This window comes from Cetorhinus maximus, chromosome 21 (genome assembly GCF_964194155.1).
Source record: "Cetorhinus maximus chromosome 21, sCetMax3.hap1.1, whole genome shotgun sequence".
NCBI classification, from domain to species: domain Eukaryota; kingdom Metazoa; phylum Chordata; class Chondrichthyes; order Lamniformes; family Cetorhinidae; genus Cetorhinus; species Cetorhinus maximus.
This window is the reverse complement of record NC_135899.1, coordinates 94,391,929-94,415,343: the sequence shown is the minus strand read 5'-3', so window position 1 is coordinate 94,415,343 and position 23,415 is coordinate 94,391,929. Positions and strand designations below refer to the sequence as shown.

Here is a 23,415-nt window from a genome sequence, read left to right as displayed (position 1 = left end):
GTGTGCAAAAATTGTTGAAGGTGGCAGGGCAGGTTGAGAAAATGGCTAAAGAGGCAGGTGGAATCTAGGGATTTATAAATAGAGGCACAGGATAGAACAGTGAAGAAGTTATGGTGAACATTTATAAAACACTGGTTGTGCCTCAACTGGAATACTGGGTGGATTTTCATGGAGTCAGGGAGTAACCATGGAGATGTAAAAATGGCAGCCAGGATCTAATTCAGGGATTCCCGATCCCATTCCCAGTGTCCCCAATTTTCACCAGTGCGGATTAAGGATGTAGGCTGGTGAGGCTCATGAACACGTACACTGCACTCATGACCTGGCTAACTCCACTGCGGGATAAGTATCTCCTATCTGTCATGTTGTTATAGTGATTTAAGGGTACCCATCACTCATAAGGGATTGTGTAGACATGTTGTAGGTACATTTATTTAGACTAGGCGCGTGGAAACATTCATACATAGATAGAAGGCTTGAAGAAGTCAGCAACAGATCTGTGTGTGTGCGTGTGTGTGGGTGAGTGTGTGCTCTGCTCAAAAGCAAAAGTGAAACTAGATCACATGACACACTTCCCTTCTAGTGATGTCATGCTGCTATCCCTTAAAAGTATATTACAACACTATCCAAGCCTCATTATGCATTATTGGCCAAGGGCCCAGACATCCATGTGCCTCTGGAGAAAACCTTGCTCCCTGATCTATTATGTCAATTGCACAATATTTATTTCAGCTATTGATACTTTAAAGGGTCTGGATGATTGACATTTTTATAGGGCTGTAATGAAAGATCATTTTTTAAAATAATGTAGAAAGCTAAGAATGAATGGCTTTTTTAAAGCTTTTTCACACATTCTATTGTTACAATGCAGTTCGCTGGTTCTGTACAGAATGTATAGAATATATAACGGGCATGAAGTGCCATAGCTTGGCATGGAGGGTATTAGGGTCTATGCAGGGTGTTTGGGGGTCATGGCCTGGCATAGATAGTATGAGCAGCCATGGGGGCTGGGTGGGGGACATGAGGTGGCATGAGCTGGGGCATAGGGACTATATGGGGGTGAGGGGTGAGGGCTAGAGGGCTGTTCTTTGTTGTCATTATCACCGCTGGGACAAAGTCCCAGTACACCATGGTGGGATTTTTAACCAGCCCACCTCAGCACTAAGCAGCCCCTGCAGCCGCCTCCAACTTATTCCTGTGGACGGTGGGCCTGACTCCTGTTAGCACCCACCCCCGAATTAAAATCCCGAATTCCCATATTTGCTGTCACTTTCTCCTGGGGCAAGTGGGCCAAGCCGGGAGATTTCCCAATCCCCACGACCTGCCTCTAGGAAAATCCAGCCCGGTGTGTCCAATTCTGGGCACCAGACTTTAGGAAGGCTGTAAAGAAAGAGTGCAGAAAAGATTCATGAGAATGATCCCAGGGAGGAAGAACTTTTAGTTACATGGACAGATTGGAGAAACTGGGGCTGTTCTGAAGAGAAGATTGAGAGGAGATTTGATAGAAGTGGTCAAAATCATGAAGGGTTTGGACAGAGAAGATAGAGAGAAGGTATTCCCATTGGTGGAAGGATTGAGAACCAGAGGGCACAGACTTAAAGAACCAAGGTCAACAGGAGGAAGAATTTTTTTACACACTGGCTGGTTAGGATCAGGGGGGCACAGCCTAAGAGTGTGGTGAAGTCAGGTTCTAGTACTAGGGGTCATTGTTTAAAAATAAGGGGCCACCCATTTAAGGCAGAGATGAAGAGAAATTGACCAGAGTCTTTGAGTATTTTTAAAGCAGAGCTGGATGGATTCTTGATAAGCAAGAGAGTGAAAGGCTATCGGGGGTAGGTGGAATGTGGAGTTGAGACTACACTCAGATCAGCCATGATCTTATTGAATGGCAGAGCAAGCTCGAGGGGCTGAAGACCAATCTCTTGCTCCTATTTCAAATGTTTGTACATGTTCAATTGTGGTTTTCAAAAGAGAATTGGATCGTTATTTGCAGGGCAATGGAAAAGAAAAGTGGAAATGGCACTAACTCAAACACCATCCAAAATTGGGCAGATAAAGTCCAACTGTGAAATTCCAGTTTTGCTAGTAAGATTTTAGTTTACACTGAATATGGAATTTGCATAAATGCAGTTAAATATAAAAATACAAAGCATGACAGACAAGTGCACACATTAAAAAATGCATGAAACTGAGCAGACTGCATGCTGCCTGTAGGTACATTGTTAGAGAATTGAACAAATTCTGGGCTCTATTCTTTACTCAATTTACTACAGAATAAAAATGGACAGATGGTTTCAGATTTAGTGTCTCGAGTTAATTCAAGCTACATGTGATAGGCCTAGAGAGATAAAAGCACGTTGCTAACCAGATTAACATGCAAAAGTGCAAACCAGACCAGTGCTTGATTTCTGAGACAAGATGATAAATGCTAAAAATGTACATTTGCTGGGATTGCCTTCACATCATTCAATTGTACCTTAAAATAGAAAAGTCCAGAGGATAGCCTTGCAAATAAGTAATCTTTGACAAGATTGAGATAAAAATTGCTGATTACATCCTGATTTGGATGAGAAAAGACATTAAGCTCTCTCAATCGCAAATGATCGCAATTTTAAAGTGTGATTGGTCTGAAATATATTTGAAAATTGCTGATAAATTACAGTTGGCTGTACTCAACAAGTAACGTAATAAAGGAGACTTAAACAGATAGTTTATTACAATTAAAGAACCAGACAGCCGACAGATGGTCATTCCCCTGATGCCAATACTTCAATTACTAGAATAGAAGGAGATCTTATTTCAGATTTTCTTTGGGATAAAAATTCATTTTGGCCAGTTTATGGGCACAGGATTGGTGAAGAGTTGGAGGGAGGGGAACTTGTGGTGGGTGGGGCCTTCCATACAGAGCCATCCTCCTCCTCCCTTCTCCTCTTCCTTCCTTTCTCTTCCTCCGCCTCCCATTCCAGTTCTCCTCCTCCTCCTCCTCTTCCCCTCCTCCTCCTTCTCCTCCTCCACCCCTTCATCATCCCCCTCTTTCCCCCCTTCTCCTCCTCCTCTCCCCCCATCCTCAGCTTGTCCTAACCTCAGTCTCTGCTCCGTCTCCCTGACCAGAGGGTGGGACTTCTGCCCCCAGGGTCCTTGATCCCAGGTGAAGACCCGCCACAGGCCTGTCAAGTGCTTGAGTGAAACAAGATGCTGCAGGCCTTCCCAAAAAGAGGAAATGTGGGGGTCCTTCCAGCTCTCCAGCTGTGGCAGCTGAGACCCCCATCACCTCCCCAAGATCACACTCAATTAGTCAAAAACACTCCACCTTCATGTGGATGATCGGTCCTTTAAATGAAACGGGTGCGGGGTTCTCTCTGCAGCTGAACACTTGTTAGAACGGGACCTTCACTAGACCTGAGATTGAGTCACTGTTTGATAACACAATATTATCGATGAAAGTTTCTGACACGCGTATACCAGTGTCCTTTCCAGCATGGGCATTGGCACTAGCCATGCCAGAATTGACCAGAATCACTGTCCACACCAATTTCAGGGCCTCAGGCTTCTGTAATGCCAGTTCCAGAGGCGGTAAAATGCTGTTACTGAACATCCCAGACTTAGTGAAGTTTACAATGTTTATAGCAAGAAAGAGTGTAATTTCAAGTTGAGAATATTTCCAGCTCAATGCAGTACCCAGCGTAGTGTTTATATTCATAAAGTGTCCACACCTTGTTTATTCATGAATGGAATATACCTAAAATAACTGTGATTAGAATACTTTATTTATTGTTGGAGAATACAGCAAATCAAGCTTCAGCTATGGTTTTAGTTCAGGCAGAATTTATCATTGTTTCTTCCGGGTTTAATTTTCTTGTTGTGCTATTTTTAGCACATTAGTTAAGACCTTCATATTTCTGCTATTTTAACACAGTCATTAGCCATATCACAAAACAGATTCATGGGGCAGAATTTTCTGCCTGTCGGGCGGGCGGGCCCGACCCAATCTCTGGCGGGCGGGGATCCAACCCCCGTCGGAGAAGCGGGACCCACCGCCATTTTACGTGGGCGGGGCCAATTAAGGCCCACCCAGCGTGACGCTATGCCCTCCCTGTGCGGGCAGTGGGGCGGGGGGGGGGGATTCCCCAAAAGCGACAGTGTGCTCTTTCACGCATGCGCACGACAGAGCGCACACCTACCTGAGGCTAAGTGCAGCCTCAGGGAGATCGCTGACACTTTGAAAAAGATTAAAAATAGAGAAAAGAAATTCCCTAACATGTCCCCCTCATGTGACAATATCACATGAGTTGGGGCATGTTCTTATTTTACGGAATAACTTTATTAAACTTTTTAAAACCCTGCGTGAAACCTCATCCCGCCGCTGGATGAGGTTTCATGTTTTCTCTATTTGCCGCCGGGGCTCCTGGCCGACCCGCCAGCCTTAAGGTTGGACGGGCAGGTCCTTTAATTGGTTAAATGATCCTGTCAATGGCCTCAATTGGCCATTGACAGGTCGGCGGGCCCGCAGCTGATTTTACTGCGCCCCCGCCTTCCTGAAAATTTAAATGGGGCAGGGTGACGTCGGGGTACCGTCCGACATCATCCCGCCTCATTTCACACGTCGGCGAGTGGGCCCCGCCCCCTGCTCACCGACGGCAAAATTCTGCCCATGGTTAAAATAACACTGACTGAAATGCAACACAGATACATTAATAAGGCTGGATGGACATTAAACCTAAAAGAGTTGCTAATAAGTCACTTGGCAAATACACCACCAAATGCAATACTGAATCAGACAGACCAATATGTTCCAAGTGCTTTTCTCAATGTTGATGCTAGTGCGACAATGAACCTCAATGTCTGGAGGTGCGTAGGACATCTGTTAGGGTACCTACTTATGAATTTCCTTTGTGTGGATGCCCGGGAACAGTAATATAATAGTAATGTTACTGGACTAGTAATTCAGAGTCATGTCTTCACACTGAGGATCCTGCTCATTGTGTTGTGTGGCACATTGGGATAGATCCAGAACAGATCTAGCAGCTCAAAACTGGACATACATCAAACACTGTGGGCCATCAACAGCAGCAGCAGAATTGGATTCAGCCACAATCTACAAACGAATGGCCCGACATATCCCTCACTCTGCCATTACCATCAAGCCAGAGAACTGAACCTGGTTCAATGAGGAGTGCAGGAGGGTCTTTGAGGTTATAGCACCAGGTATCTCAGGAAAGTAATCCATCCCCTTCAGGACTGATTACCTTTTCATTGTAAATATTTGTGGTCATTCAATATAACTCAAGCCGGTGATGACTCTGCCGAGATCTCACTAAGTTGAACTGGGTTGAATTCCCATGTAGCCTGGCAACCCCATCAGAGATGCCTCCTCGATATTGTGTGATTGAGGTGGGGATATGCAGACAGGCAGAATACCTGGCCCTGGATCTCCAGCAGGGGCTGGCTGCATGGAAATCAGGGGCAGAATCTTGCTGGAACCAAGCTCTGACTGTCAGTGGCTGATCTGCTCACTTTCTGTCCTTGATCCAGCTCTGAATTTCAGCTCCTTACAATCCAGAATCACTAGGATGAGATACTGGAGCTTTGTTGGTGCTGACACAACCATTCACAAGCATGAGCTAACTCCTGAAGGAGGAAATTGGACAGGGCCTGTTCTTTCCCCAAAAGAATTTCCTCAGTGAAAGGATTAAAAAGCTTCAAGTATTTAAGATCATGGTAAAATTTAACACTGAATTTCTGGTGGCAGAATAATTACTCTGAACATGTTAGAGCAGAAGATATTAAAACAGTAGCAAGATTAATGCCTCCAGACTTTGGCTAGAATTGTTCTTGGAACATCTGCCACATGTTTTGTTGTGGGTTTGGGAGCTAGGATTTCTTCCTAAGTATTATTTTCACTGTAAGGATATTTAGTGTATTCTATTGGGCAGGTCTTTTCATCAAACCCTAAAGATTATAGGTGTCACATTCCTCAATTAAATTCAATGTAACCTGACTCCGCCCTGTTTATTATTAATAGAAATACATTGAAAGCTTCATTAGCATTTGATGGATTTCTGTTTGAGGTTGAGTCTCACAGTTTTTAACCTAAATCCTCAGGCATTAGCACCAGCATTAACACCCACGTTAACAAACTGAACTCACCAGGTTGCGTCATGGTATTGAGGCTCAGTTAAATTCAAGTAGTTAGGCTTTTAAATCAAAAATGAAGGAATTATTAAATACAGAGATAAAGTGAGGGGGGGAATTGGCTAATGGGTGCAGGAATTGTAGATCAAAAGCAAAAATACCTGGAAAAACTCAGCTGGTCTGACAGCATCTGCGGAGAGGAACACAGTTAACGTTTCGAGTCCGTATGACTCTTCAACAGAACTAAGTAAAAATAGAAGAGGGGTGAAATATAAGCTGGTTTAAGGGGGGGTGGGACAGGTAGAGCGGGAGCGGGCGGGGTGGAGCGGGCGGGGTGGGAGTGGGTGGGGGGGAGTGGGCGGGGTGGGAGTGGGCGGGGTGGGAGTGGGCGAGGTGGGAGTGGGCGGGGTGGGAGTGGGCGGGGTGGAGTGGGTGGGGTGGGAGTGGGCGGAGTGGGGTGGGCACAAAGCTGATCGCCGCCTGCGATTGGCTGTGCACCGTCATTTTATGTGGGCGGGACAATTAAGGGCTGCCCAGTGTAAAACGCATTCTGTAGTGTTCAGCTCTACCTGTGCAGGTAAGGGGGAGGAGGGGGGGAGGGGGAGGGGTGGAGGGGGAGGAGGGGGGGGGAGGAGGGGGAGGAGGGCGGGAGGAGGGAGGGGGGAGGAGGGGGAGGAGGGGGGAGGAGGGGGAGGAGGGGGGAGGGGGAGGAGGGCGGGAGGAGGGAGGGGGAGGAGGGTGAGGAGGGGGGAGGAGGGGGAGGAGGGGGGAGGGGGAGGGTAGGAGGGGGAGGAGGGGAAGGAGGGGGGAGGAGGGAGGGGGAGGAGGGGGAGGAGGGGGGAGGAGGGGGAGGGGGAAGGGGGAGGGGGGGAGGAAGGGGGAGGGGGAGGGGAGGAGGGGGAGGGGGAGGAGGGGGAGGAGGGGGGGAGGGGGAGGAGGGGGTGTCGGGACCTGCGCTCTTTTTCGTGCATGTGTGTGAAATAGCGCAGCGATCTCCCTGAAACACGGAGCTGCCTCTGGGAGGTTAAATACATATTGAAACTTCTTAATAAAGAGAAAAATTATTCAGACATGTCCCCTTGTGTGATATTGTCACATGAGCTTGGGTATGTTTGTCAATTTAGCAAAATTGATTTATTGATTTTATTGAACCTTCAGGAAGCCTCATCCCGCCCGTGGATGAGGTTTCCTGAAAAACGCGAAGGCTGCCTGGGCTCTTTGCCTACCCGACAACGTTAAGGTTGGACAGGCAGCGGCGTTAATGATGTTAATGACTTCCTTAATGGCCTTAATAGGCCTTTGACAGTTCGGCGAATGTGCAGATGCCTCTGGAGCGCGTCCGCCGAACGCAATATCGGAATGACGCGCGATGACATTGGGACACAGGCGTCATTTTGTGCGTCAGTGTGTCAGGCCCGCCGCCGCACGCTGACGGGAATATTTTGGCCATTAACCCTGTTTCCCTCTCCAGGCCTGCTGAGTTTTTCCAGCATTTTCTGTTTTTGTTTCAGATTTGCAGCATCTGCGGTATTTTGATTTTAATCTATGTTTAGATTGGGAATAGATGAATGGACAAAGGGTGTCAGTTGTGAGTGCTCCCCAGCAAAAAATCCTTATATGTGGACATTGGGCCAGGACAGGGTCTACACCTGGGAAACGAGACTTCAAAAAGTAGCAAGGGTCAGGAGAAAATTGGCAGGAGAATTTGACAAGAAAATAAAAGGGACATTTTTGCGATAAATCGTTGCTAGGCATATTACTTCAGTGTTATTATGCAATTGTGTCACATCTTGAGTTACAGTACTCTCTGCAGCCTCAGAATGATTGTTGATGATATCAGAGGACAAGTGCTTAATATACCGAATGACACTTCCCCCATCTGCCACTTAAATGTGGCTGCCAGGAAATGTCTCATTTAAAATTACAGGTAGAGAAATGTCATAGGAACATGATAATATGTCCACGGTGAGCTCCATACTAGTATCTCACATTCAATAGAAACTACAAAAAAAATACAGAATAAATGGTTGGAGTGGATTTAATGGGGATTTTCTGATGGTATTTACAGGGCAGAATATCCTTGGCTAAAGCAAGAATAGAGTGAGCTGAGCTGTCTCACAGTAAATAGGCCAGTGCCATCCTCAACGAAACATATTATTCTCACTGTCTTGAAACACCCGTAAGCTGATGGGAGCCAGATTAGTTGTGGAGGATGGTGACAGGTGGGGCAACAAGTAATGATTGCAATCCCGGGAAGCTCTGCATCTTTTAATAATTACCTTCTGATCTCTAACTGTTTATAAATTTACATTTCCCAAGCTTTCCTGAAAGTTAGGCTGAACAGCTTTGTCTTGATCCACAAAAAGAAAAAGACACTTAAGTGTTAAGAGACTTTTGTCACTAACCCTACCTTACAATTATACAGCGATCAAGGTGGGACAGTGCTTGAAAATAACTTGAAATATACCCCCCAAGGCTGCAATGTGATCTGGTGTTCAATGGAGTCTTTTGAACCTTTTCAGTGTCACACTACATTTATGCAAAGGCTCTTATTTATAGAATTCAATTGATCATAAAAAGACAAACAGAAGGACTCATACAAGGTCTTCCTGGGAACATATCACAATTGGGGATGAGGCCCTCCATAAATGTTGGGGGGAATTTTCAAAATCTGACCTCAAAATTTTAGCATTCAAAAACCTTCCTTTTGGAAATGCTTGCAGAGCCCACACAGCTGCTAAGTTTGATTCGCACATTAAACCACCCTCCAAGCAAACGTGCCATGTCCAATTTCAGATTTGCAAATGCATAGAGATACGGGCTCACTCCATGCTCAGGGTTAATGCATGAGGTTTTGCCAAGCCTACAACCAGATAGGGGGCAGGAATGAATAGTAATCATGGCTTGACCTGTGATGTCGGTTTTGCTGATGAAAATAATTCACTAAAATAAAACCGTAATAACTAATTCCCTCACATCATAAGATGGAGAATTAAATTGAAAATTAACTCTTTTTAACTCAGGCAATATCCAATCCACCAATCAGGGAGCTCCAGGGAGATTTAAAGTTGCTTTAAGCACAGTCCATGCAGGAACTTCACATGACCACTCGAAGAAGCTCATCAGTAGACATGTGGCACCAGACTGAGTCTTGGACACCCTGGTTTAGTATAAACCCATCATGGCATCTAACTGTATTTTGAAGAATCCAACAATATGTTTTTCATTGTTATTTTTGTGCTCCTTGAGTTAAGAAATCTTTCCTGGTACGTTTCAAATTCACTTTTTACTTATTCATGGTCTCAACAAGGATTTTCCATATGGAGAGGTAGCTGGAGCCAGAAGGCCAGTGAGGCACCCAAAGCTCTGCTTCAAGGATGTTTACAAGCATGAGATGAAGGCCCTAAACATTGATTTTCACACCTGGGAGACAGACACTGGCTGATGACAGAGGAAAATGGTGACATTACCTGTGGGTCTGCGTATGGCTACATCGGCATGGCAACAGGCACCAACACCGAAAACAACCACCCACAACCACACCTGAGAACCATTTCGTATGCAACACTTATGCAAGAATCAGCCTCTGATGGATCAGTCTCTTCATCCATCAGCAAAAAAGCACTATAGGAAGCCAGCACACCCTCAATGAATTTGATTTGCTGCATGTCCATCATCTTACATAGATAGAAGGATGTCAATGATTATTTCCATTTATGTCTCCTGGTCTTACTTTGATAAACTGTGAGTTAATAATCTCCAGGTTATTTCTATTCAAATGCTTCGGTGAGGTCACTGTTTAACCAGCTGCTTCCTAGAATGCAAAGCTTGAGGTTCTATAATCTTTCCTCATTACGGTTAACATACAAGCAACACAGTGGGGGTGACTGTTAATCATTTTGGATTGCATAATACCAGAATAAGTACAGCTAAATATAACATTTAGCAAATAACTAATTAGATGATCTTAAAGCAACACTGAATACGGCAAAACTGAGAAGTCACTGGCATCCATCTTAGATTTCATCTGCTCACCGCAGGTTTAAGATGAAGTGGGAAAAGGAATGGTAGGGCTTTTTTGATAACCCTGATTTTGAACACAAAAGGTTGCTGAGTGATCTTAAACTTTGTTACAGTGAGAACTGGGAATTTGCCAGACTGTTGACAGTTATCTTGCATACACTTGGTTCAAAGGTTGGAAAGGTTTTGATGGTGGAAACTGCATGTTATCAACTTTGTCAACAATTCATTTACATCATAACAAGAATTCTCTATTAAGCGTGACCAACAAATCATCATGGCTTCCATTCAATTATGTTTAATTTTGGTAGGGAATTTTAGATCCTGGCGATTAATCCCAAAAAGTAGATGTGCATCTTTTTTTTTTAGATATTGACAAAGTGTGGTCAGTATCAATGAGAACACATGTCTTTTTAATGGTTTCCAAATAAGAATGCCAGCCAATGTTATTCTAGACTCTTTGGTATTTGCAGAGTGCTAAGGGAGTATATTCTTTCAGACTTATCACTTACTTTCAGCTCCTGACCAGTTGTTGTATAACTCATGCAATTGTGTATTTTGGGAGATGAATCTCCCTCTGAAGCAGCAGACGAAATTCTCATTGCTTGTTGTTGAGTGCTGGAGGAAGGAGGCGGCTTGCTACTAAGAACTTTTACTTCAAGATATATCTGAGAGGTAAGGTTTACGTGCATATTGTATGATGCTTTTTTTTCAGCTTTGAGTTCTTTCAGGAAGTAAATTAAGAAATGTTGTAATTTTATGTAGGATTAAACCTGAAAAAAAATTGATTTTTTTTTTAATGGCTCCAAAGTAAAATTTATTTTTCTGAACTACATAGAAAATTAAGAAGGACTGGTCGAGATTCAAACGAAGCCTACATTGTGTTAGCTGGTCTCGGCCAGAGTGTTAGTTGGACCAATTGGACACAGCTTTCGCTCCCCAACTTTGCTGGGTTAGAAAAGAGAAAACAAATCAGCAAGCTTAATTATTGTTTCTGATTGCTATACGTCAAGCTGAGCTTGAAGTACGAGAGTGTGAAGGCTTGGACTCTGTCAAATCACCTCATAATCTTCCCTTTTAACAAAAGAAGCTCCAATTTTTCTATCGTTTTTGTATTTGCATTTCCTCACACCAGGCAGCATCCCAGGAAGTCTGCACTGTATCTATCGTTTAGTATGGAGCACCCAAAATGTAAATATGGAGCCAAAAAAGTAACAACAGAACTTTGAATTTTTCAAATCAAAAAACCTGTAAATACAGTTGTCATGAACCTGTGTGTGCTGTGAGCATTTTAGTTTGATTTTATTCTTCCTTGCACTAAACGTGTGCCTTGTACATTAAACCCTGTGATCACAAACCACCTTTATAAACTGAACTAACCACGATTCTTACATGAAAGTTTAAACAAAAGTCAGTTCTCAGTCACAGAAAAAGGAATATGGTTTTATGATGCTTGAAATGCATATACAAGTTGGCTATGTTCCCATATCAGATCATTGTCATTATCGAGCTAGCCTACAATGGCCCTCTAAAGGAACTTGAGTCTGCTACTGAGTACACGTTTTCAGGTGTTCAACTCAATGTCCAAGTTTGGTTAATATATGGATCATGAGGGTTAGCTATGTGACCTGACACTGACTAGCTAACCTGACACTGACACCAAATTATTGGATCTTCAACTCATCATTACTGATATAGGGTAAGTTAAGTTAAATTGTAGTTTCCAAATGACAATCCTATGATAATAATTTTAAAGGGAGCTGTGCCTTGTGTCATCCCACCAACCATTAGAGAATATGAGAGCGGCGAAAGAAGCCCAAATATTGCTGTTGATTTTTGCAACATTTCAGTAATTGCACCAACTGGTCCATATGGATCAAATCTTTCAACTGGCCAATTCACGGAGCACTATTGCCATGGCAATATCCTGATCTAATGTTAAATAAAGTTTCAGCAGGGTCATCAATGAATGTTAAAAACAAAAATAAAAACAAAAAACTGCGGATGCTGGAAATCCAAAACAAAAACAGAATTACCTGGAAAAACTCAGCAGGACTGGCAGCATCGGCGGAGAAGAAAAGAGTTGACGTTTCGAGTCCGCATGACCCTTCAACAGAACTGAGTAATATTAGGAGAGGGGTGAAATATAAGCTGGTTTAAGGATGAAGGGTGGGGAAAGAGAAGTTGGGGTGGGGGGGGTGGTTGTGGTTGTAGGGACAAGCAAGCAGTAATAGGAGCAGATAATCAAAAGATGTCACAGACAAAAGAACAAAGAGGTGTTGAAGGTGGTGATATTATCTAAACGAATGTGCTAATTAATGGATGGCAGGACACTCAAGGTACAGCTCTAGTGGGGGTGGGGTGGAAAGACTAACAGGGCATAAAAGGTAAAGATTTAAAAATAATGGAAATAGGTGGGAAAAGAAAAATCTATATAAATTATTGGAAAAAACAAAAGGAAGGGGGAAGAAACGGAAAGGGGGTGGGGATGGAGGAGGGAGTTCAAGATCTAAAGTTGTTCAATTCAATATTCAGTCCGGAAGGCTGTAAAGTGCCTAGTCGGAAGATGAGGTGCTGTTCCTCCAGTTTGTGTTGGGCTTCACTGGAACAATGCAGCAAGCCAAGGACGGACATGTGGGCAAGAGAGCAGGGTGGAGTGTTAAAATGGCAAGCGCTTGCCATTGTTCCACTGCATTGTTCCAGTGAAGCCCAACGCAAACTGGAGGAACAGCACCTCATCTTCTGACTAGGCACTTTACAGCCTTCTGGACTGAATATTGAGTTCAACAACTTTAGATCTTGAACTCCCTCCTCCATCCCCACCCCCTTTCCGTTTCTTCCCCCTCCCTTTTGTTTTTTCCAATAATTTATATAGATTTTTCTTTTCCTACCTATTTCCATTATTTTTAAATCTATACCTTTTATGCCCTGTTAGTCTTTCCACCCCACCCCCACTAGAGCTGTACCTTGAGTGTCCTGCCATCCATTCTTAATTAACACATTCGTTTAGATAATATCACCACCTTCAACACCTCTTTGTTCTTTTGTCTGTGACATCTTTTGATTATCTGCTCCTATCACTGCTTGCTTGTCCCTACAACCACAACCCCCACCCCCCCACTTCTCTCCCCCCAAGCCCCCCCCCCACCTTAAACCAGCTTATATTTCACTCCCCTCCTAATATTACTCAGTTCTGTTGAAGGGTCATGAGGACTTGAAACGTCAACTCTTTTCTTCTCCGCCGATGCTGCCAGACCTGCTGAGTTTTTCCAGGTAATTCTGTTTTTGCCATCAATGAATGAAGTGTCTGTTACTTTATTATAGCATCTACTACACAGCAAAAATAAGGAGACAGCTTGTTTGAAGCAACTTGCATTTATACAGCACTTTTAACATAGAAAAAAATTCGAAGGTCATTGACAATGGAAATAGATAGGGGATGGATGTCAAACAGAAATCAAACAGAGTGACTGAAAGATTAGTCAAAATTGAGTCATTTATCTAAGGATGATAAAAGAGTGGTGAGAAGCAGAAGTTTAGAGAGGGATTTCCAAAGAGTAAGCTGAGGTGGTTGAAGGCTTTACTACCAATATTGAGATAACGGAGGAGGATAAACATTAAAGGAGTACCTAGTAATGGAATATGGGAGTAGATAAAGGATAGTAGGCAAAGGATATAAAGGGGGTGTAATGCTGGAAGAGGTTGCAGATAGTGTGAGATGCGAGGCCCTGGAGGATGTAAAAACAAGGATCTTATAATTTTAAATCCATATTGTCATATATATAAAATGTAATCAATAAGACTGACAGGGCAGGAATAGACAATGCATGGTTGCATTTGTTTGTTGACAACCTATCACTGGCAATTTCCATCGTTAAGTCAATGTATACATTGCAGCCTGTTTATGTATAAATATATATATAAAATGTAGCCTGTTCTTCCAACTCCAGGTCTTTTATCGGAATTCTAGGCAGATCAATTAATGATTTTTCCAACGGCCATTTTGATTTTAGAAGTTTTTTGTATAGCAGTAATTAACGATTAAGTAAAACAGAAATCTACAAACCCTTGTTGACACTAATCACTATTTCAATTTCTGAAAAATCTCAAATATTGGATAGCGGCTTGGAGGACACAACTTACATTTGGTGGACCCATTGAAACCTTCCGGTTGACCCCTATGGCCCATGGACCATCATTTGAAAACCCATGATTTAGTAGTTGAAGTTAGAATAAAGGATGCAATAAATTTCCATTTGAATGTCAAGCAGTTGTAAAGTTCTGGACTTCCAGACCAGATGATTAAACCTAAATAGAAATTACAACACAGAGATCAGCCATTGAACCTGATTGGCCCACAGTTTTCCTCAACAAAGGTAATAATCCAAATCCCACCTGCCCAAGATCACTGTATTCCGGTTTTCTTTGACCGCCAATTGGATTTACTTTGTAATGTTGATGTGGACCTGGATTTTCAATCCCAAGTGCAGGAGCACAGAGTCAGGACATTGCCCTTCTCTGCAAACCTTACCTGGGGCAAAGTGGCCTGGAAGTTAAGATTTTAATTTCGAGGTGGTGAGGTTCCCTGGCAGTTGGGCCCAGATGACCCTGGAATGAGTGCAGAAGATGCCGTTTGCGGAGGTGGGCTGGGCAGAAGGATTGCCTGGGCACACTGTCACTGTGCGAAACTTTTAAAACAAAATAGAGAAACATAAAACAGCCTCTAACCCTCAAGCCTCACACCTCTGCACACCCTGCCACACACTCCCCATCCATGCCAACACATGCCACCTCATGCCACCCACCCCAATGACCCCTCATGCCCTCCATACCAAACTATGCCCTCACCCACCCCATGATCCTTTATAGACCCATGCCAACTTAGTGCCAACCCATGTGAACCAATGCACCCCTCACCAACTGTCCTTTGCCCTTACACCAACCGTGACAACTCACCCTGTATCTACCTTGGGCAGACCTCAGGACCTATGCTGAAAATAAATGAAATAAAGTTCCAAGTGTCTATCGCAGGCTTTATATTTTTTAAAACACTTTCATTTATAAAAACCTTTTTGCGACATTTACATTCTTTCAACTACATTATCCATCATAACAGCAAACATTTCATTCAATTGCTCAATCCCTTATAAAAACAAGCGTTAGAATTCATAGTCCCACTTCAAGGAGTCCATAACCCCTTGGCGCTGTCAATCAAACTGTGAAATGGCAGGCACCCCACTGTGATAATGGACAGTTGTGAATCAGTCATGTAGCACTAACCCAGTAATAGAAGCCCTAAGGCAGAGTGAAATAGCAAGCACTTTTTTTAACACTCAAGATAGTTTTTTCAAAGAGTTAAAGGACAGGAGTTTTAAATGCCATGACAGTTTGATAGCTCCCTTTGACAGTTTATCTTGACATTTTTGACAGTTGCTTTTGACTGTCCCAGTGAGCTTCACAGTTCCAATAAGTCTCTGCAATTTTTACGCATATTCATCGCTACTTTTAGCAATCCCAAAGGGTACATAACATCACCAAAACGCCACCAAACCTCACCCAAATGTGTCCCGGGGCCTTATCCTTACCTCTCCAAAAGGGTATCCTGGCTATCCAAACGAATCCACAAAGTTCAAACCTGCTCCTACCAGGTTTAATCTGCACACATCAGGTTTCAGACACCTCTTACACCAAAAACACACAAATGGAGGCAGCTGATAATTTTTATGGGCTGCCTTTATGAAATGTACATCTGCGAATCCTGACCTGGGCCCATTCCTGCCCCCACAAAAATGGTCATTGCTACATCCAGGGGTGGGATTTCTGGGCCTCTTCCACCATTTTCACAATGACTGAGAGGCCCCCTCCATCATTGCAGGCCCTGGTGCACTAACTCTGGATACTTTTCACAGCTTCTCAACACTCTGTGTAAAACATGCCTCTAGCTGTCTGTAGATTGGACCTTTATAGTACCTTAGTGTAGTAACATGTCTCAAGCACTCTGTGTCCATACACAGCAAGGACTGGGCAATATTCAGGCCTGAGCTGATAAGTGGTAAGTAACATTTGTGCCACACAAGCGCCAGGCAATGACCATCTCCAACAAGAGAGAATCTAACCATCACCCCTTGACATTCAATAGAATTAGCATCACTGAATCCCCCACTATCAATATCCTGGGGGTTACCATTGACCAGAACTTGAAATGGATCAGACTTATAAATACTGTGGCTACAAGAGCAGGTCAGGGGCTGGGAATCCTGCAATGAGTAACTCACCTCCTGACTCCCCAAAGCCTGTCCATCATCTACAGGGCACAAGTCAGTAGCGTGATAGAATACCCTCCACTTGCCTGGATGAGTGCAGCCCCAACAACACTCAAGAAATTCGACACTATCCAGAATACAGCAACCCGCTTGATTGGCACCCCTTCCACAAACGTTCACTCCCTCCACCACCGACGCACAGTGGCAGCAGTGTGTATCATCTACAAGATGCACTGCAGCAACTCACCAAGGCTCCTTAGACAGCACCTTCCAAACCCACAACTGCTACTTTCTAGAAGGATAAGGGCAGCAGATGGATGGGAACACCACCACCTGGAAGTTCCCCTCCAAGTCACTCACCATCCTGATTTGGAAATATATCACCATTCCTTCACTGTCGTTGGGTCAAAATCCTGGAACTCCCTCCCTAACAGCACTGTGGGTGTACCTACACCACATGCACTGTAGCGGTTCAAGAAGGCAGCTCACCACCACCTTCTCAAGGGACAACTAGGGATGGGCAATAAATGCTGGCCCAGCCAGCGAAGCCCACATCCTGTGACTAAATGGAAAAATGGTTCTTCATACAAGTGTTGTCAGAAGCTAGAAGTTGGACCCAGTTGTAAAACTGTCCACACCTCCTGGTGGAATTATTCTAGTATTTAAAATTGGGTTACCGACAGGTGATGAACTAAATGCTCTGATTAAAATTGTTTATTGTTGGTAATAAACTCATTTCCAGCTATAAAAACAAAAAACTACTGCGGATGCTGGAAATCCAAAACAAAAACAGAATTACCTGGAAAAACTCAGCAGGTCTGGCAGCATCGGCGGAGAAGAAGAGTTGACGTTTCGAGTCCACATGACCCTTCAACAGAACCAGCTATTTTAATCTAACTGCCCTAAGTTACCATTCTTAAATATATCAGGGAACATTTTTAAAGCAGTTTAAAAATAAATTCCATTCTGGTAATGGTGCATTGATTATATCAATTTATGTCAATATGCAAATGAGACTGAGTGGATACTTGACAAAACACTTCTTAAAACCAGGAAAATTTTGGAAGCAATTTTCACCTGGACCGTTGATTGACCTGAAAGCAGAAAGCTGACTCCTCAATGTTGACTTGCAGTTACCAGTTACACCTGCAGGTGGCTGTCCCAATGTTACAAGATCTGCCATGTAATGTTAACCATAAAAGGCAGTATTAGTGTGATTATTGTGACCCATAGAGAGCAATTTCCCACAATGGAAAAGCAAATCACTACCTCATATCCTCCATTTCCTGGATTAGGCTGAAGCAGAGTTAAGCTTCTGACTAGAAATCCTCTCAGATTCTCCAGCTCTTTCTGCATTCCTTCATTGACACAGCTACAGGGTCACTCAGGAGCCACGGCTCCAGCAAACCCATTGATCCAGCCCCATGGTACTGCCATTCCCTGGCCATCTTTGCCCTTTCCACCACATAACCATATCAATCCCTGTCTGCCAACCATACTGCACTTCATCTGTCCCACCAATCTTCACATTCGTGGCCTACTGATTCATGTCTCACCCAATCATCCACCACGCTGACAATCCAGTCATTGAGGCAATTTTACACCCTTTATTCCAGAGTGCAACCCTAGAATTTTACAGGTCTAACCCAAGCACAGAGTGCATCCCAGGCCCAGAGACAGTCCATTGAAGAATATCCATCTTGCCCCACCCCCACCCCTTTCTCTCTCGGCCACCCAGCTCCTTTCCACATTAACTTCCTCCTTTCTATTCCACTCCCATGTAATACTCCCCTTCTTTATCTCTTTATTGCTTGCTCTTATTCCAGTTACCCCTGCTCCCTAACACTGTTTGACATCAATATGTGCATTGTCCTTTTCTTGGTTTCCTGTGAGCGACATCACAGAAGATTAATTCTGTGTTGAAAGAATATGGGCCATGGATGACAAGGAAAGGGCTGAGATATATTTAATTTAATAATGAACTAACTGCAAAAGAGCTACTCTAATTTGACCTATTTGAATATTGTCAGTGACTGTTTCGTCTGAGGCCAATAACAAAAGCTTTATTTGAAAGGAGAGATCCTTATCGGTTAACAGCTCTCTCACAGGTGTTTGCTCTGGCATGTATGAATACACCTTTGTTCAAATACAATGAACACATCCCAAGAGACTACTATGAAACTCAAAGATACAAGAATTTCTGCAGTGTCCTTCATAACTGGTTTCTGACAGGCAGCAAAACCAAAATACATGTTAAACTACCAGAAGAATAAAATGGATTCAACATTCATTTCATGTTTGCCCTGCAGTTTATTATTAACGGCCCTTTTAGTATTCAAAATCACCTTGCTTCATCATCACTTTCATTTCCATACTAAATCCCCATTACCTTGTATAGCTGGAGCGTGCAGGTACAGCTCCAGCCTGAGTTCTGAGTTTTAAATGTCTCAGTAACTTGTTACAACATTTATTTCCTGTGTTTGTTGCCATTCTGGGTGGTGAGGATTATCCTTTAGTCTCCTATTGTTATCTTATAGCTCTCAGATCCTGCCTCTCCCAGTAATTACTCTAGTCCCATTGAACGCTGTACCCTGAAACATTGCATTATTTTTCCATCGATCACTCATTCCTGGAGATCTTCCTTTCAAGAGGTTACATTTTTTAACCCTTTCCTGTCCAAGCAGCAGCAAAGAGTAACTAAATGCAAACATTGCAGAAAATTGCTCACTTCAGTATCCTCAATACTTTCCTCATGCACCCATTGTGAGGAAATAAATTATGACTATGACATCTACCAATCATCTAAGAGCTCGTCTTGAACAAAAAAGGGTAGGAAGGTTCTGTTGAGGGTGCAGTTGGGAAAGCTCTTGTATAACCGAGCCATTTGGGTCATAAAGTCCCAACTTCAATCCCCAATCTCGGCTGTGGTTAGAATTGAGGCTCTTTCATTTTACTTAGCACTCTTGTGGTGCTAAAGTCTGTGCGTCAGATCACTATCTATTGCCTCCTGCTGGAAATATCTGGGAAGGGTTGAGTGAGGATAACATTGTGTGTGGCTATGACAGCTTTCATGATTGGATAATCTGTCCGACATTTGTTAGAATGACCATTTGGGGGGGATATCAGCGACTTGTGACCATAACCCAAAAAGAATCATCACCTTCAGGACCAAAGCCTCCATATGCAAGTTAAATCATTACAAAGCTCTTGATGCAATATGAGAAATATAAAACAAATACTTTAAAAAACGCTACGGATCAGTCGTGCATTTGAAGATAACATTTACATTATTTTATCATTCGTTCAATCTAACCAACTGCCTGGGAACTGCTTCACTCTTTTCAATTGTCCTCCCCCTCTATAGACCTTTGCCAGGATCGATATTATTTCCAGGCTGATAGGATAGGCAGGCAACCTGTTCCCTTGCTTGTGCCAGCACTGCTTGTGTTAGGAAGTGTGAAAGAACATTTTCCACTCTTCCCTCCCTGCACCTGGCCTCTATTTGTTTTCTGATGACACATCAGAGAATCTCACGTTCTGTGCTCTGTGAAATTACCTTTCCTCGCTCTAAAGTGTCATTCCAATATTTTAGTATCTTTCTTTATTTTTTCTAGTTAACTGGATATCTAATGCATTCGAATGCCCATTACCATGGCCTTAGGTGCTTGACAGTGTAGACACTGAGAGGTTGTTTCCCCTGGTTGGAAATCTAGAACAACAGAAGCACAGTGTCAGGACAAAGCATCGATGATGTGACTGAGATGAACAGAAAGTTTTGCAGAAGGTTGTGAATCATTGGAATTCTGTACCTCAGCAAGTTGTGGTTGCTCCTATTCAGGGCCAGGATATAGACAGAATTTTGATTATGCAGAAAATTGAGATATAGGAAGTGGGTAGGAAAGCGAATTTGAGACAGATCAGTCATGATCACATTGAATGATGGAGCAGGCTTGAGGGGCCAAGTGGTTCACTCCTGTTCATATGGTAAGAGTTTCCAAAGGAAACTACTCAGAAATGTAGACAGGTTGAGTGTGGAGTGAACATTTTCTCCTGTAGATGTACGGCTTTTATTTTATTCGATATGAGCATCGCTGGCAAGGCCGGTTTTTATTACCCATCCCTAATTACCCTTGAGAAGGGCAAATTTACCTGAGCCTAGTGGGCATTGACACAGGTTTATGGACAACAAAGTGTGTGAGGTGTTACTGCTGGAGTTTAACCCCAGCCTTGTGTCCAGTCAGACAACCCTGAAAGGCATTACCTTGTAACTCTTTCGAGTTATCAACAGATCGCATGTAACTCTTTCGAGTACATTCACAGTTCTTGGTTTCCGGGAGTGGGACATGAACCCACAACCTTCTGATTCAAAGGCGAGGGTGCTATGAACTGAGCCACAGCTACATGGAGAGAACTCCAGCTCCTAGTGATAGATCTATTCTTTTAGGTTCCATTACATAACAGCTTTCACTAGTTAATCACCATCAGTGTCCTTGAGTTACTGCAGACCTGTCTGTTCCTGATATCTGATTACCTAGTCTATTGCTAAGTGTATGGTAGCACAGGCCAGAATTTTCACATCAGCGAGCAGGGGCGGTCCCAGGAAGCAGACGCATAAAATGACACGTGGTGACATCGGGCGTGCGTCCCGACATAACCGTGCATCATTCAGATCTTTCGTTCGGCGGGCGCGCACTGGAGGTGGCTGCACACCCTTCGAACTGCCAAAGGCCTGTTAAGGCCATTAGGAAACCAATTGAAGTAATTATCAACACTGCCCGTCCAACCTTAAGGCTGGCGGGGGGCAGGCGAAGAGCCCAGGCGGCCTTCACGTTTTTCAGGAAACCTCATCCACAGGCGGGACGGGGTTTCCTGAAGGTTCCTGTGCCTCAGGGAGATTAGTTTTAAGTTTTAAAAATTTTAGTAAAGAAAGAAAAAATTTCAGACATGTCCCCTCATGTGACAGTGTCATGTGAGCTGGGACATGTCAATGAACTTTAATAAAAAAAATGCATTTAATTTATAAACACTTCATGAAACCTCATTCCACCTGTGGATGAGGCTCCGTGAAAAATGCGAAGGCCGCCTGGGCTCTTTGCTTGCCCCCCACCCCCAACCTTAAGGTTGGACGGGCAGCTTTCTCAATAGGGTTAATTAGTTCATTAATGGCCTTAATAGGCCTTTGACAGTTCGGCAGGTGTGGAGCCAATTCGGCTGCGCACCCACCTAACTGAAGATCTAAATGTCGCGCGGTGACGTAGGGACGCACGCCCGACATCATCCCCTGTCAATTTATGCCTCGGCGAGCAGACCCTGCCTCCGCTCGCCGAGCCGAAAATTCTCCCCATGAGTTTAAGTCCCACAATACAAGCTGGGGAGTTTAAATCTAATTAAACAAAATCTGGAACAAAAAGCTAGTAGCTGGTCATGAAGTTTTCAGATTGTCAATAAAATCCATCTGGCTCACTAATGTCCTTTAGGGAAGGAAATCTGCCGTCCTTACCTGGTCTGGGCTACACGTGACTCCAGACCCACAATTATGTGTTTGAACCTCACAAACCAAGCAGTTATTTTCAAATAGGTGGCTCACCACCATCTCCTCCAGAACAATTAGGGATGGGCAGTGATGCTCAGATTCTGTGAATGAATAAAAACATTTCTGGTCGGTCTCGTTCAAACCACCATGATCCCAAAGAAATCTAGTTTACCTTTGTCCCGAATGAAGATGGCCCCTCATTCATTAGTGACTGACAGCAGAGGTTTGAGCCTTTGACAGGTGACAGCACATATCAGGAATTTTTCATGACTGCACGCTGTGATTGTGAATTGCCACTATCTGTCTGACCATAGCTAAGGCACTCAGATACTCACCAAATCCCATCTCTTGAAATTGTAGCAAGCTTGTTATATCAATTGAACTAAACTTACAGTGCACAGCTTAGATCAATGCAAAATGTGCAACATATCTGTCATTGAACTGCACGTTCCTGGTTAAGGAGGTTCCAAGAGATTAAGCCCCACTGCCAGAAATTGTAACACCATGTGATGCTGATGTAGCTATGATGTAATGACACATGACTGAGTAACAGAGATGTGGAGGGAGGTGTAGCCCAACCTCCTAAGATGTACATACAGCTGTAAATAAATAATAATGGTTTTAACAAACTACAGTCTCGAATAGCTTACTTAGGGGAAATAGACAAAGCCTGAAGAACCCCATCTAGCCCCCGAACACACAATGAAACACCACTCACTTTCAGAGCAGTCAGAACAACAACTTGTATTTATATAGTGCCCTCAATGTAATGAAATAAGGCGCCTCATAGGAACATTATAAAACCAAGTATGACACTGAGCTACATAAGGAGATATTAGGTCAGATAACCAGAAGCTTGGTCAATGCGGTAGCTTTTGAGGAGCGTTTTAAAGGAGGAAAGCGAGGTCGAGAGGTGTACTGAGGGAATTCCAGAGCTTGGGGCTGAAGCAGCTAAAGGCACAGCCACCAGTTGTGGAGCAGTTCAACTGGGACACACAAAAGGCCAGAATTAGAGGCGTATGGAGATCTCAGAGGGTTGTGGGGCTTGAGGAGATTACAGAGATAGGCAACGGCAAGGCCATGGAGGGATTTAAAAACAAGGATGAGAATTTTAAAATCAAGACATCACTTGACTGGGAGTCAATGTAGGGCAGTGGGCACAGGGTGATAGGGGAATGGGTCTTGGTATGAGCTAAGACACAGGCAGCAGAGTTTTGGATGACCTCAAGTTTACAGACAGCAAAATGGGAGAGAACCAGGAATATGATGGAATAGTCAAGTCTGGAGGCAGCAAAGGCACAAATGAGGGTTCCAGCAGCTGATGAGCTGAGACAGGGGTGAAGTCAAGGAGGTGGAACTAGGAGGAGGAACTAGGCGGCCTTAGAGGTGGCACGAATATAAGGTTGGAAGCTCATCTTGGGATCAAATGTGACACTAAGGTTGTGAACAGATTGGCTTAATCTCAGA

At 43.7% G+C, this 23,415-nt stretch overlaps 1 protein-coding gene across 1 annotated transcript in view; it reads left to right on the top strand.

Moving 5' to 3' along the window:
- Positions 1-10,751: 10,751 nt before the first annotated feature.
- The window catches only part of LOC144696151 (uncharacterized), a 206,703-nt gene continuing 194,039 nt past the window's right edge, over positions 10,752-23,415 (top strand). Inside the window, exon 1 of the mRNA XM_078567500.1 lies at positions 10,752-10,827. The gene's annotated coding sequence lies outside the window, so the exon portion shown is untranslated. The remainder of the gene's footprint in view (positions 10,828-23,415) is intronic.